This window comes from Silurus meridionalis, chromosome 3 (assembly GCF_014805685.1).
Source record: "Silurus meridionalis isolate SWU-2019-XX chromosome 3, ASM1480568v1, whole genome shotgun sequence".
NCBI classification, from domain to species: Eukaryota; Metazoa; Chordata; class Actinopteri; order Siluriformes; family Siluridae; genus Silurus; species Silurus meridionalis.
The window spans coordinates 2016992-2031991 of NC_060886.1; the positions used below are offsets into that span (position 1 = coordinate 2016992).

The window sequence follows — 15000 nt, forward strand, 5'->3', positions numbered from 1 at the left end:
GGAGGATGGAGAGAATAGTGCGTCCATTCTTCTTTCTCTGATAATGACTGTTGTTGCGAGTGTTTGCTGTTGGTTTTGGCAGCAGCTGCGTCTCCTCGTGGGCTCAGACGTCAAACTGTCGTTTCCAGAGCTGCGTGTCTGCAAACAACAAAGCTGACTGTGTTGGGATTTAGTCCTTAAATGCTCACACACACACACACACACACACACACACACACACACACGAACGTGCATAAGCATTTACACACATACACGTAATAATAATGTACACATTGGAATGCAAACACATGCACATACTTTTGTGTTGTAAAGGCTTGGAGTGATGTCACATACAATCTCTCTCTCTCTCTCTCTCTCTCTCTCTCTCTCTCTCTCTTTCTCTCTTTTTTCTCTCAATATTTCACTCTCTCATTTTTTCGCTCTACCACTTTTTTACTCTGTCTCTCATTCTTTCATTCTATCAGTCTTTTAGGCTTTTACTTTCAGTCTATCACTCTTTCACTCTATCAGTCTCTCTCTTCACTCTAACTCTCTCTCTCTCAGTCTCCCTCTCCCTCTCTTCCTCAATCACACCTTTGACCCCAATCCATAAATTCTTCAAGGACTCGGTTCGTGATCAACACTTCTGGTAATGAGCTAAGGAGAAAGTTGGTGAGAAACCATGATGTGGAGAAAGAAACTGATGTTTGTTATGAAAAATCAGACAGTCAGGTCACTTTTCACGGTTTAGCCTGATAACAGAGTCTGGCTTCTTTTCATGGGAAGAACAAAGAGTCACATATCGCAGGAGAAACCCGTCCCCGGCTCTGCGGCGGCTCTGCGGCGGCTCTGCGGCGGCTCTGCGGCGATGTTTCATCACACTTATCCAGACCTGAGGAATAAATCTATAAATGTCCAGATGTTCCAATTTATTTTCAGTGAAAAATCTTTCTTTAGCATGAAGAGCAGCTTTCCACATTCTCGGCATCTAGACAGATAATTTCTCCAAACATTCTGCTGAAATACTTTGCCATGTCTCTTGTAAAACTCTCCAAAGATGTTCTTCACTAGTTGGAGATTTCTTTACATTCCACTTCATCCCAGAGCAGTTCAGTAGGATTGAGGTGCATCTGACTGGGCAGGTTGTTCTATGAGAAATATCACTCCAGATGTCTGTCTACTCTCTAAATAACCCTTACAGAACTCAGACGTACGCGTCGGCTCATCGTCTTGTTGTAAGGTGAAGTCGGTTCTAATGAGCCGCAGTTCAGATGGAATTACATGGTGTTGGGAGAATGGGTGTATGGATTAGGAGCCATGTTTGGTCAGGATTTCTTTCATGTTCCGGAACCTTCCCTGCTCCAAAACAACCCATGCAGAAAATGTCAGAAGGTGCTTTGGACTGATGAGTCTATATGGCTGTAGCAGGAGGCAAGAATTGTTGAAGGGCTGAAGGGTGGTAAAATAACAAGGGTCTGCAGGCAGCAGTGAAGCACGGTGGTGGAGGTTCCAAGTGTGGGGCTGCATTCCTGCAAGTTGACTTGGAGTTTTGGTCAGAATTAGTGGTGTCCTCAATGCTGAGAATTACAGATAGATAGATAGATAGATGATAGATAGATAGATAGATAGATAGATAGATAGATAGATAGATAGATAGATAGATAGATAGATAGATAGATAGAGAAAGAAAAAGAGAGGGCTACAGATAGATAGTGAATGAGAGAGAGAGAGAGAGAGAGAGAGAGAGAGAGAGAGAGAGAGAGAGAGAGAGAGATGTATTCCCTGGTTATATGTATCTATTGTTCTGCACAAAAACCTCAGGATGAAAACTTCCCTGTTACCTGATAAACATCAGACTGTTTCATTATTCACCATGTTTTCACACACACACACACACACACACACACACACAGAGGCGGTTTAAATAATTGACGTCCAGACGGAGAAAATGTCCATTAATAATAAATGACTCCAAATGGAGAGAGGATGTGATTTAGACATGTGTGTGTGTATGTATGTGTGTGTGTGTGTGTGTGTGTGTGTGTGTGTGTGTGTGAGAGAGAGAGAGAGAAAGAGTGTGTTTTGGATTTCATTATCTTTATAGTCCTTGGTGTCAGAATGTTCGAGTCAGAATGTTGAATGGTGTCACTTCCTCGACGTCAACATCATCCTCATCATCATCATCATCCTCATCATCATCAACAGCAGCAGAAACAACATGCTGACACACTGGAACACTCAGACGTCATGGAGCTGTGCGAACGTGTCAGATTACATTAACAGCTTGGGTGTGAGCTGTGGGCCTTCTGTCCATTTACTCTCCCCCCCAACACACACACACACACACACACACACACACACACACACACTGAGCTGGCTGTACTCTCTGGAAAGCTCTGTTAAAGTAAATGGAAAGAGCCACAATTGTCCCAATCTCTTTCACACAGACACAGACACACACACACACACACAGAAGGTCTCTCTATTGACTCTTTATTGACTTCATATGTGGCTGTTTTTTCCCTCACTAGCGTCTTCTTCTGGCATTGGAGACTCCTTCCGGCGTGTTTCACCGGTTATGTTTTTATCCTCATTAATAAAAAGGAACGACTGATTTCACTAAATGCAGTCGAGTAAAAAGTTTGACTTTGAAATGTAGTGAAGTTTCAATAAAAGTTTTTCCAAATGGACACACTTCAGTATTCCTCATACTGTATACTCACTGTTCAGCGTGAATACTCGATTCTGATTGGCTGGAAGGTAGTTTGTGATTAATGGAATCTAAACCAAACATGCTGCTTATAAACCCCTGTAACCATAGTAACATCCAGTTCTAGGTCCATGAGTGAGACAGCGATTGTAGACGTTTCCTAACGACCTTCTCGAGCTCCATGGAGGATCTCTACATGCGATGTTAATGATATTCAATTCATTTCAGTTCCAGGTGATTTCCATATCACTTTTTACAATGCACACTGTCTCAAAGCAGGTTTAAATAATGCAAAGATTATAGAACTAAATTGTTTTGTATTTATATTGGTGTGTTTATCCCTGATGAGACTGTGGATAGGAAAAACTTCCTAAGATGGAAACCTTGAGAGGAACCAGACTCAAAAGGGGAACCCATCTTCATTTGTGTGACAGCAAAAGTGTGATTATGAATAATTAAAAACATCACAAACACCGGAGATTGAACAGAGAAATATGAGTGTGTGATTATGAATACTGTGCTTTCTGGAGTCTTGGGTCAACTGGAGTTGTGGAGAACTTCACCGTATAAGGTGAATATGGTGATTATTATAAACAAATCGAGGCGCAGGATGAATTTGGAGAGAGAATAAAAAGAAGAGATTAAAAAAAAAACAGCACCAGTAGTTAACTCCAACAGCTTCATCATGAATACTGTATTAGAGATGCAGCACAGACACACATCACATCACAGTGTCTTTTGGCACTACTTTATCTCTGGGTGTCATTCAGAGAAGTAGAATTTTAGCTCTAATGGTCTGATATATAAAATAAGTAAAATCGAAGCGCTATTTGTGATCCATTCACTCAGCTTCGCTCTGCAAACGTAAATCTCCTCAACACCAGGATGTGGCCATGGTATAAGGTAATAATCCACGGCTGGGTGTGAGGCGTTAAACCATTTTCATGCTCTCTGCTCCACCTCCATGTCCTCGGCTTACTGGCTACTGTTGTAGGATGGTAGAAACTGAAGGTTTGAGGTTGGAGTAGATGGACTGCACTGCTGATTCTGCCCAAGCTTTACAGAGATCCTCCTGTGGGACTGTAAAGTAGTCGTCTTGCCTGGAACTGTTTTACTAGTCTGAGGAGAAAGTTTTATTTACAGCACATTAGAGTGACAAAATTCATAAATTAATTACTGAACAAGACAATATATGAGTTTGAGGGTAAGATTTCAGCATACACTGATTAATGCTTATTAATAAATATGATAAACTGCAAGTACACTGCATTTCTAAATCAATAAAATGGAGCGTTATTCAGATTACATTAGATTAGATTAGATTAGATTAGATTAGATTAGATTTATTGTGCAGATGCAGGTTTTGGTTCCATTTACTCAGCTTTGCTCTGCAAACATCTATAATAATTTATATTCCTCAACACTAGGATGTGACCATGGTATAAGATGATAATCTGCTGTTAGGTGTGAGGCCTTAAACCATTATAATGCTCTCTGCTCCACCTCTGGATGTTCTCCACCTCCACATCAAACTCCAACATCCTGTAATGCAGGAGTGGCATTAATGATTAGCGACGTGGCCTGAGGTACGTCTCTTCCTGTAACCTGTAAACATTTCTTAGTTAATGGTTCGAGTTTGACATTGACCGTAAGAATGGATTTCCTGTTTGCGTCGTCCTTCACAGAGTAATAACGCTAACAACGTACGACCCTGAGGAATGCCAGAGAGGAAGGTCTCTCTCTTTCTCTCTCTCACACACACATACACACACACACACACACACACACACACACAATTTCTGTTACAATAGCGAGGATGTGGTCTGTGTACACGGATAGAGACATTTGTCTTTTAAACAGGATAGCATGTCACGTTAGCCTCTGACCTTGCTAATAAAATGTCACATGACCGCATGTAGAGTTTATTAAGAGAGAACGTATTTCCAAGGAGGGCGCCAATACTTTTGTGTAGTCTAAGATTGGCGATGTATTTCCGTTCATACAGGTTGAGATATCTAATCTAAACATATCGTAATCTAATCTAATCTAAAGCCAAAGCATAATAACATACACATGCGCACGCGCGCACACACACACACACACACACACACACACACACGCGTGTTATCTCCTAACAGGCCTGACTGTGGGAATGACAGAAATGTGAAGTGTTGCAGAGCAGAAAGTGTCCCATGTGTGTGGGCCTGTTACAAGTCACACTAACAGCTGACCACACACACACACACACACACACACACACACACACACACACACACACCGAGATAAGTGCTGATATGATAATTAGTTGTTATGCATTTCAAATATGAGGTCACGGAAGAACAGAAGTGTTCAACAGCCAACACCTTCTGACCAATCAGAATCCAGCATTTGGTGTAATACATACACTGAATGAACAAAAGTTTGTAGACACCTGAACAAACGTTTGGTATGTTTTTCTGTTTGAACGTCCCATTCCACATTTGCTCTCATAATAACCTAGACACTTCTGGGAAGATGTTCTTCTAGATTTTGTGGATATTTGTGGAGACTCTTTCATCCACAAGGATGTGTGTTAGTAAAGTCAGGTACTGATGGAGGTGAGATGTAGTGAGGAAGCCTGGGGTGCAGTCAGCGTTCGCATTAATGCAATAGAGTTTGGACCTCTAAAGCAGGAGATCTTCCACCATATCCACTCCAAGGAAAGCAGATCTTAATGGAGCTGGCTTTGTGCACAGGAGCATTGTCATGCTGAAACTGGTTTTGATTCAGGACGGAAAATTAAACTCTGTGTAACAGTATGGTGAAGAACCACATATGGGTGGAAAAGTCAGGTGTCCCAATACTTTTGGTCATACCGTGTATGTTACAGCCGCTGCTGTATATCGGAGGTTGTTATCAAACAAATGTATAATGCTCACAAAACACACCCCAATCCAGTGCACATGTGTCCACATACATTTGACTGTATAGTGTATGAGGAGAAAAAAAAATCTAAATCAAATGTACCTCTAAATGGATAAAAAAAAATTTTGTTCTTATTATTCTTCAGTCTGCACAAGTGAATAATTCAAAGCTGAATCATAACCACAGCATACAATCATCTATAAAATAACAACTAAAATATCTGTTGGGTGTTTGTGTGTGTGTGTGTGTGTGTGTGTGTGGTGTGAGAAAGATAATAATAAATAATAAGGCATATTTGCTGAAATGACTTTAATTGGGTGGAGGGAAAAATAAAGAGCCTCACCTTTACAGAGTACAAAGCCTTTTAAAGCTTTCACTCACACACACACACACACACACACACACACACACACACACACACACACACTGACATGGAGAAGCTGGTGTTGGATCTGTGATGATCTCGAATGTTCAATTATTTTATGAGTTTCTCAGTAGCTCCTGGTTCCTGACTGTCAAATGACTGTAGAAGACTGTAGAAAGATCATCACTCATAATTACACACTCCAGTGCTCATGTTAGTTCTCAATCTCCAGTGTTCTGTAGTGTTTGAAGACTATAATCACACTCTTGATGTCATTAAAATGAGGATGGGTTCCCTTTTAAGTCTGGTTCCTCTCAAGGTTTCTTCCTCATTTCATCTTAGGGAGTTTTTTCCCTGTCACACTCGCCGCAGGCTTTAATACTTTCAATTTAATTTTTAAAGAATTAAAGCCTGGAGCGACTGTGACAGGGAAAAACTGTCTCTGTCTGTATCCACTCTGCCTTTACCTACTCAACAACAATAAAAAAAAATTATTTATAAAGTAATCTTCTTCTTCTTTCGGCTGCTCCCATTAGGGGGCGCCACAGCGGATCATCAGTCTCCATACCCCCCTGCCCTCTACATCTGCCTCTTTCACACCAACTACCTGCATGTCTTCCCTCACCACATCCATAAACCTCCTCCTTGGTCTTCCTCTTTTCCTCCCTCCTGGTGTCTCCATCCTCAGCATTCTTCACTGATATACCCCATGTCCCTCCTCTGCACATGTCCAAACCACCTCAATCTCACCTCCCTCACCTTGTCTCCTACACAATCACATAAATGAGGTCACGTGTGTTGTGGTGAGTTCTAGTCTGAAGTTTCTTCATTATTTACTCCTCTTTAAATGTTCTGCTTGCTGTTGAACGGATGCTGAATCGTTCGTGATCAGTAGATACACCAAGCTCCAACGATGGGTTAACTTGAATGACTCCACGAGTGAACCACGCCATGACCAAACGTCTGTCCCGTTGATTAGGTTCAGTTATGAGAAGCTCGTCTCTGCTTCGGCCACCGTCAGTGAAAACTCCTTTTCTAATTGTAGCCATAAGATACATACAACATTTATATCCTTATAATATTTGTCTTTTAAATTTGTCTTTTAAGCTGCAATTAAAACTCCTCATACTGATCTCAGGACCTTTTCAGTATAATCACAGAAAACCTTTATAACCACATTATTTGATGGGAACAAATCAATAAGTGCTGTTTAACTAGAATTCAGCTGGACTTGTTACAGGCTGTAATTGCTTTGCTGCTACACACATTATGATAAACTACACACTATAAATTATAATGTTATGCAGCTTAAATAAATATTGTCACTATGTGAATAAAAGCATAGCAGGCAACAGCATGACCTGAGTGCTATACTGTTATTAGCCTATCACATTAAACGCATTAGCCTTTACTCTCCTCATAACGAGATAACGAGAGCTGCATACACCTTTATCTTTCGCACGTTTCCCCTTTACTTTTTCCTCTTTTTTTCTCAATTGGGCTCCTGAGGGTTTAGACCTTTTGTTGTCATCCATAATTTAATTTCTATTCAGTGCTCCTTGCTGACGTGACGTCACCCAACCCCCTCGACTCTCCTTTCTGAGTGCATAAGTGAAGGAACTGCTCCAGGCGGTGGGTGCACACTCCAAGTTCTGACTAAGTTCACTGACCGTGACATGATATAATCATTTACGTCACCTTGTAAATGAGAAGTACAAAAAACATGTAGCCTGTACAGCTTCCCATGAAGCCTATGCCCTAAATTGGAAATATGGAAATACTTGAGTAAAGAAGTACAGTAACGAAATACATTTACTGTGTTACTGTCCACCACTGCATGTGCTGTCCCCTGATAAATTAATTTCTAATCAAACATCATAGTCCAGGGAGACTCCTGTCTGACCTCGTCCGTCAACCTGTCCATCACCACTGCAAACAGGAAAGGGCTCAGAGCCGATCCTTGATGCAGTCCAACCTCCACCTTGAACCAGTCTCTCGTTCCTACTGCACACTTCACTGCTGTCACACTGTCCTCATACATGTCCTGCACCACCCTCACATACTTCTCTGACACACCAGACTTCCTCATACAATACCACAGCTCCTCTCTCCACTCTGACGTACGCTTTCTCTAAATCCACAAACACACAATGCAATTCCTTCTGACCTTCTCTATACTTCTCCATCAACATTCTCAAAGCAAATAAGGCATCTGTGGTGCTCTTCCTCGGCATGAAACCATACTGATGCTTACAGATGGTCACCTCTTCTCTCAGCCTGGCTTCCACTACGCTTTCCCATAACTTCATGGTGTGACTGATCAACTTTATTTCCCTGTAGTTACTGCAGGTCTGCACATCTCCCTTATTCTTAAAGATCGGTACCAGCACACTCCTTCTCCATTTCTCCGGCATCTTCTCACTTTCCAGAATCTTGTTAAACAATCTGGTTAAAAACTCCACTGCATCTCTCCTAAACATCTCCACGCTTCTACCGGTATGTCATCTGGTCCAAACAACTTTACACTCTTCATCCTTCTAATTGCTGCTCTCACTTCCTCCTTACTAATCCTATCCACTTCCTGCTTCACCATCTCCACATCGTCCAACCTTCTCTCTCTCTGATTTTCCTCATTCATCAGCTGCTCAACATACTCCCTCCATCTTCTCAACACACTCTCCTCACTAGTCAACACATTTCCATCTCCATCGTTTATTGCTCTAACTTGCAGCACATCCTTCCCAGCTCGGTTCCTCTGTCTGGCCAATTGCTTCAAATCTTTTTCTCCTTCCTTAGTGTCCAACTTCTCCTACAGCTCCTCATATGTCTTTTCCTTGGCTTTCACATCTCCTTGTTCTACTGCATACTTTTCTCATCTCTCTGTTGATCTCAATTCTGGTTCTCCAACCTCATTCTCCTTATGCTCTCCTGCACTTCCTCATTCCACCACCATGTCTCTTTGTCTTCCTTTCTATTTCCAGATGTCCACCAAGTACCTTTCTAGCTGTATCTCTTATCACTCCTGCAGTAGTTTCCAATCATCCAGCACCTCTTCACCACCACCGAGCTCCTGTCTGACCTCTTCCATGAATCTCACACTACACTCTTCCTCCTTCAGTTTCCACCATCTTATTCTTCTTTCAGTCTTCACACTCCTCTTCTACTTCTTCATCTCCAAAACCATCCTACAGACCACCATCCAATGCTGTCTAGTGTAGAGCCTCTACTCTCTTTCTATACAGTGCACACATGTGAAGGCGTGTGAAAAGCACAAGGATCTGCTCATGATGCCAAAACACTCAGCTCATTGCTGAAGCACAGTGGTGGTAGCATCATCGTTCAGGTTCCTGCTTGTGGAACAGACTCAATGATTTTCAATGATGATGATAGGGCAGTTTGAACTCAGGAGCCTATAGAGTCAGGAGTAATGCAATCTAATCTAGTCTAATCTAATCAGGAGGTACTTCATCATGCACTGAGATAATGATCCGAAACACAAATTAAATCAATACAGAACTTCATCAGAGGGGAAAAGTGGTGGGTTTTAGACTAGACAAGTCAATCACCAGTCAGTTACCAGCCAATCATCAGTCCTGAGAAGCACTTCACCTCTTTAATAAGAGACTGATTGGAGAAATTCACTCGAAACACACAACCACCGAAAGGAGCTTCTCTACAGGTCTGAAAAAAGATTTACTCTAAAGACTCTCTGTTCCAATTTTTTGCTTCCTTTTCATATTCCATCCCACCAAATGATCCAGTCGTTTAGCAGAACATATACAACAATATACAAAATATATATTCAAAAACTCATCCAAAAGTTTTTGGACACCTGATCATAAGATTGGTATGTACTTCTTTTTGAACATCCCACATTGCATCCTCAATTTGCTTTCATAATAACCTTCACTTTTCTGAGATGTTCCACTAGATTTTGTTGAGATTTGTAAAGATTCTTTCAGCCACTAGGGTGTTAGTAAGGTCAGGTACTGATGTAGGTGAGGGGCGAAGGCTTGCAATACAGTGAGTGTGAAAAAATTGGGGTTCTATAGGAGTTGGAGGTCTATAGCAGGAAATCTTCTACACAAACCCATGGAAAGCAGATCTACATGGAGCTGGAATTCTGCACAGGTGTATTGTTGTGCTTGAACAGGTTCGGGGTACTGGTTCAAGTGAAGGGAAAATTTCATGCATTCAAAGACATTCTGTACAATTATGTGCCTCCAAACTACGGGCAGAAAAGTGATGTTTCCCAATACTTTTGTCCACAAAGTGTATGCATATATAAGAATTACATTTATTTGTAAGACTAAATAAATAAAAGATAATCAAGAAATAAATAAATACATTTTATTTATAAAGTTTCAGGCTTTTGAATACTCCTAAAAAACACCACACACTCACACACACAGAAAATGAAATTTGTGATCCTGAATTCTTTCTCCAGGCTTCGATGGAAGGTTTCAGAAGGAGTCATATGAATTATTTTGTTAGGAAATGATTTTATTTTTATTTTCTAATTGGCTGATATATAAATGGGTCATGTGAAATACATCAAGGAGAACAAAATATTCAAAATATTGCATGACATCACAGAACGTGTTTAGACATAAGCACTGTAGTCCTGCATTCAGATTGTAATTAAAGTGCAATTAAAATGTACAGTGGGGATTATAATCTCAAGATAAATGCTCTGTTCGTGTGTGTGTGTGTGTGTGTGTGTAGTCACTGGAATAGACTGTGTGAGTTGTGGGTGTGTACAGGTTGTGATACCTGAACAGTGTGACTTTGCAGCCCTGACACCCAGAGAGAAAGAAGCAGATGAATAGAGAAGGCCACGTTTAATTTAACTCTCTCTCTCTCTCTCTTTTTCTCACACACACTTTTCTCCTCCATCCTTATTCCCTCCATCTCCAGCAACTCTTTTGTCCTTGCTAGGTATGAGAGCAGGCTGATATTTACAGCGTTTCAGGGGAAGTGCTGCAACAGAGGACTGTAACACGATAAGGGACCGAGATCAGCTGGAGCCTTCTATGGCATTTCACACACACACACACACACACACACACACACACACACACACACACACACACACACACACACAATGACCAAGACATTTGCAGAAAAATGCTCTATAAAGAGAGAAAGGTTAGATTTTCTTATCTTCTGTAAGAGCATGTGGTCAGATTAGCAACGCTAGCAGGTGTACAAATGCGCTAGTACACTAAACTACTAGATCTGAGTTTATAGCTTTGTAGCAATTCAGCTTATCTGGAATATCTGAATGATTGAGAAGCCACTAAAGTGTAAATATATATATATATATATACAGTACAGACCAAAAGTTTGGACACACCTTCTCATTTAAAGAGTTTTCTTTATTTCATGACTATGAAAATTGTAGATTCACACTGAAGGCATCAAAACTATGAATTAACACGTGGAATTATATACATAACAAAAAAGTGAACTGAAAATATGTCATATTGTAGGTTCTTCAAAGTAGGCATCAAGAGAATGCCAAGAGTGTGCAAAGCAGTAATCTAAGCAAAAGGTGGCTACTTTGAAGAACCTACAATATGACATATTTTCAGTTGTTTCACACTTTTTTGTTATGCATATAATTCCATGTGTTAATTCATAGTTTTGATGCCTTCAGTGTGACTCTACAATTTTCATAGTCATGGAAATAAAGAAAACTCTTTGAATGAGAAGGTGTGTCCAAACTTTGGTCTGTACTATATATATATATATATATATATATATATATATACACATACACAGTATCTCACAAAAGTAAGTGCACCCCCCATATTTTGGCAAACATTTTTTAGATCTTCATAAGGGACAATACTATAGAAATGTCACTTGGATATATTTTAGTCAATGTGCAGCTTGTAAAGCAGTACAGATTTACTGTTCTCTTAAAATGACTCAACATACAGCCATGTCTAAATAACTGGCAACAAAACTGAGTACACCCTCAGTGAACCTGTAAAAACTGTTTTCAAAGTGTCATTATTGAGTGTGAACACCATCGTTATCAGGCACTGCCTTAATCCTCCTGGGTATGGAATTCACCACAGAGCTGCACAGGTTGTTGCTGGGATCCTCTTCCACTCCTCTATAATGACATCATAGAGCTGCTGGATGTTAGACACATGGAACTTTCCACCTTCCACTTAAGGCCCACAGGTGATCAGTAGAGTTCAGGTCTGGAGATATACTTGGTCACTCCATCACCTTCACCTTCAGCTTCCTCAGGAAGGCAGTTATCATCTTGGCAGTGTGTTGATGTTGGAATCCATGTTTCCCTCAATGAACTGCAGCTCCACAGTACCAGCAGCACTCATGCAGCCCCAGAGCATGATGCAACCACCACCATGCCAAGACACAATTTTTTTGGTTCTCCTCACCAGGGCGTCCCCACACATGCTGGACATCAACTGAACCAAACACCATCTAAGCCAAACAAACAAACAGACCACAGGACATGGTTCCAGTAATTCATGCTCTTGGACAGGTCGTCTTCAGCAAACTGTTTTCTGGCTTTCTTGTGAGCAGCTTCAGAAGAGGCTCCTTCTGAGAAGACAGCCTGCAAACCGACTTGTTGCGGTGTGTGGTCTGAGCATTGACGAGTGAACCTTCCACTTCTGCAACTTCTATAAAAATGCTGCAGCACTCATGCATCTGATTTTTGAAGCAGCTTCTGCAGCTGACGCACAGCACGTTTTAGATGAATCCTTGTGAGGTCTGTTCCGAGTGGAACCCATCTCAGAGGAAAACCTCTGTATTACCCTGACCACTGTACTGTAACTCAGTTTCAGGGTGATACTAATCTTCTTATCACCTCGGCCTCTTTGTGTAGAGCAACAATCCTCAGAGACTCTTTACCATGAGGTGCATGTTAAATATCTAGTGGTCAGTATGAGAGAATTGTATTTAAAGCACCAAATTTTAACATCTAATACAAGATACACAAATATGTATGGTTCTGACAAGCAGACAAAAACATGAACATGATGAATAGGACGTGTGGCTTTGCATGTTTGCACCACATATAGCTGTTATCAGTGAGGGCGTACTCACATTTGTTGCCAGTTATTTAGACAATAATGGCAGAAAATCTGTACTGCTGTATAAGGCAAACATCGACTCCTCTAAAATATATACAAGTTTTATTTCTATGTTATTGTCCCTTCAGAAGCTCAAATAAAATGGTTGCTGAAAGGTAAAGGGTGCACTTACTTTTGATAGATATTGTATATATATATTTCTCCATGCTGAGGATTCCACTTCAGTTCTTATGTGGTAATATCCCACCTAAAGTATTGGGACACTTAACTTTTCCATGCATATATGCTATAAACCCGAACTGTTACCGCAAACTATTGAGTTTACTAAAACAATCTGTCTTTACGAACCACCTTGTGGCTGAATGAATCTCCACACAAATCTCCACAGAATCTAGTAGAACATCTTCCCAGAAGAGTGGAGTTTATTGTAACAGTAAATGGGGACTAAATTTGGAACGGGATGTTAAAAAAAATGCACATTTCAACATTATACTCGGATTAGACAAGTTTAATGTCGCTTTGTTTCGCGAGTGTTTCATACTACAGTGTGTAATTCTGCTGCCACTGAAAGAGAGACAGAAAAGGGAGGGAGAGAAAGAGGAATGAGGGAGGACGAGTGCCAGAAAGCAGGATGAGGACTGGGGAAAGAGAGATGGACAGATAAAGACGTTTGAAGACGCAGGACAGCTGAGAGGGCGTGGGACCGTCTGCTATATTATCAGTGTTTTTTTCCTCAAGCTTGAATTAGTCTCCTTTATCTGCTTGACTGCGGCTGAAACGAAGCAGCATGTGACAGTCGTGGTCCAGTTTAATGCTCACTGTACCACTAAGGACAAGTGCCATGAATACCAATGAGTAGTTCCAGGACGGCTAAACAATGAGGTGGCTATTTATTAAATATAATATTAAAAAATGTAATGCTTGTAATGACCATGACAAATTGGCATGTAATCTTAACCTAATCTGCCGTCATAGACAAAGTGATACACTGTATGGCTAAAAGTTTGATGACACCTGATCAGAAGATTGGTAGGTGCTTCTTCTTGAACATCCTATTTTACATTTATTCCCCATTTGCTCTTATTCTGGGAAGATGTTCCACTACATTTTGTGGAGATTTGTGAGATTTTATTCAGACACAAGGGTGTTAAAGTCAGGTACTGATGTAAGTGAGATGAGGAGACCTGGGGTGCAGTCAGCGTTCATATTCATTCCAAAAGTGTTCAAAAGTGTTGGAGGTCTATAGCAGGAGATCTTCCAAACCATGTAAAACATCTTAACGTGCACTTCTGCACAAGATCCTCGTAAGCTCCACAACATCTCTTCATTACTTAACCCCCCTGCTTCACCTTCTTCATGAAGTGACTGCAAAAGTCTTTGCCTCCTTCTGTGATATAAAGATGCTCCAGACCATCACTTCTTCCCCAACAATAACTGGACAGGAATGACAGAAATCCCCGAATTTTTTATGTTAATGTTGTCAGCAGAAGAAGAGCAATTTAACAACCCATTAGACCATCTTTCAAGACCTCCCGCCATTCATCTCTATGATTATTAACAGGTCCTTAGCATCTGGCTATGTGACAACTGCCTCCAAATAAGCAAAGATTATTCCCATCTTGAAAAAACCTGCTCTGGATCCATCGGACATCAACAACTACAGACCGGTATCCCATCTCTCCTTATTTTTAAAACTCTGGAACAAACTGTTTTTTAACAAATGTCTGTCTATCTTTCACAGAACAACCTCCATGATCCAAACCAGTCTGGCTTTAAAGCGACACATTCCACAGAGATGGGCCTTTTGGCCGTCACTGAGAAACTGCTTGCTGCTCGATAAGCCAAATCTCATCCTCCTAGACCTTCCAGCAGCATTTGACACAGTCAACCATAAGACTCTCTTGTCTACCCTTAGGAGCCTTGGTATCTGTGGAGTAGCATGAGAATGGTTTGCTTCCTACCTGGAA

General features: G+C 40.9%; 1 long non-coding RNA gene across 1 annotated transcript in view; it reads right to left on the minus strand.

Moving 5' to 3' along the window:
- Positions 1–3368: 3368 nt before the first annotated feature.
- The window catches only part of LOC124383210, a 14689-nt gene continuing 3057 nt past the window's right edge, over positions 3369–15000 (minus strand). The window contains exon 2 of the long non-coding RNA XR_006925241.1: positions 3369–3808. This is a non-coding gene — a long non-coding RNA (uncharacterized LOC124383210). The remainder of the gene's footprint in view (positions 3809–15000) is intronic.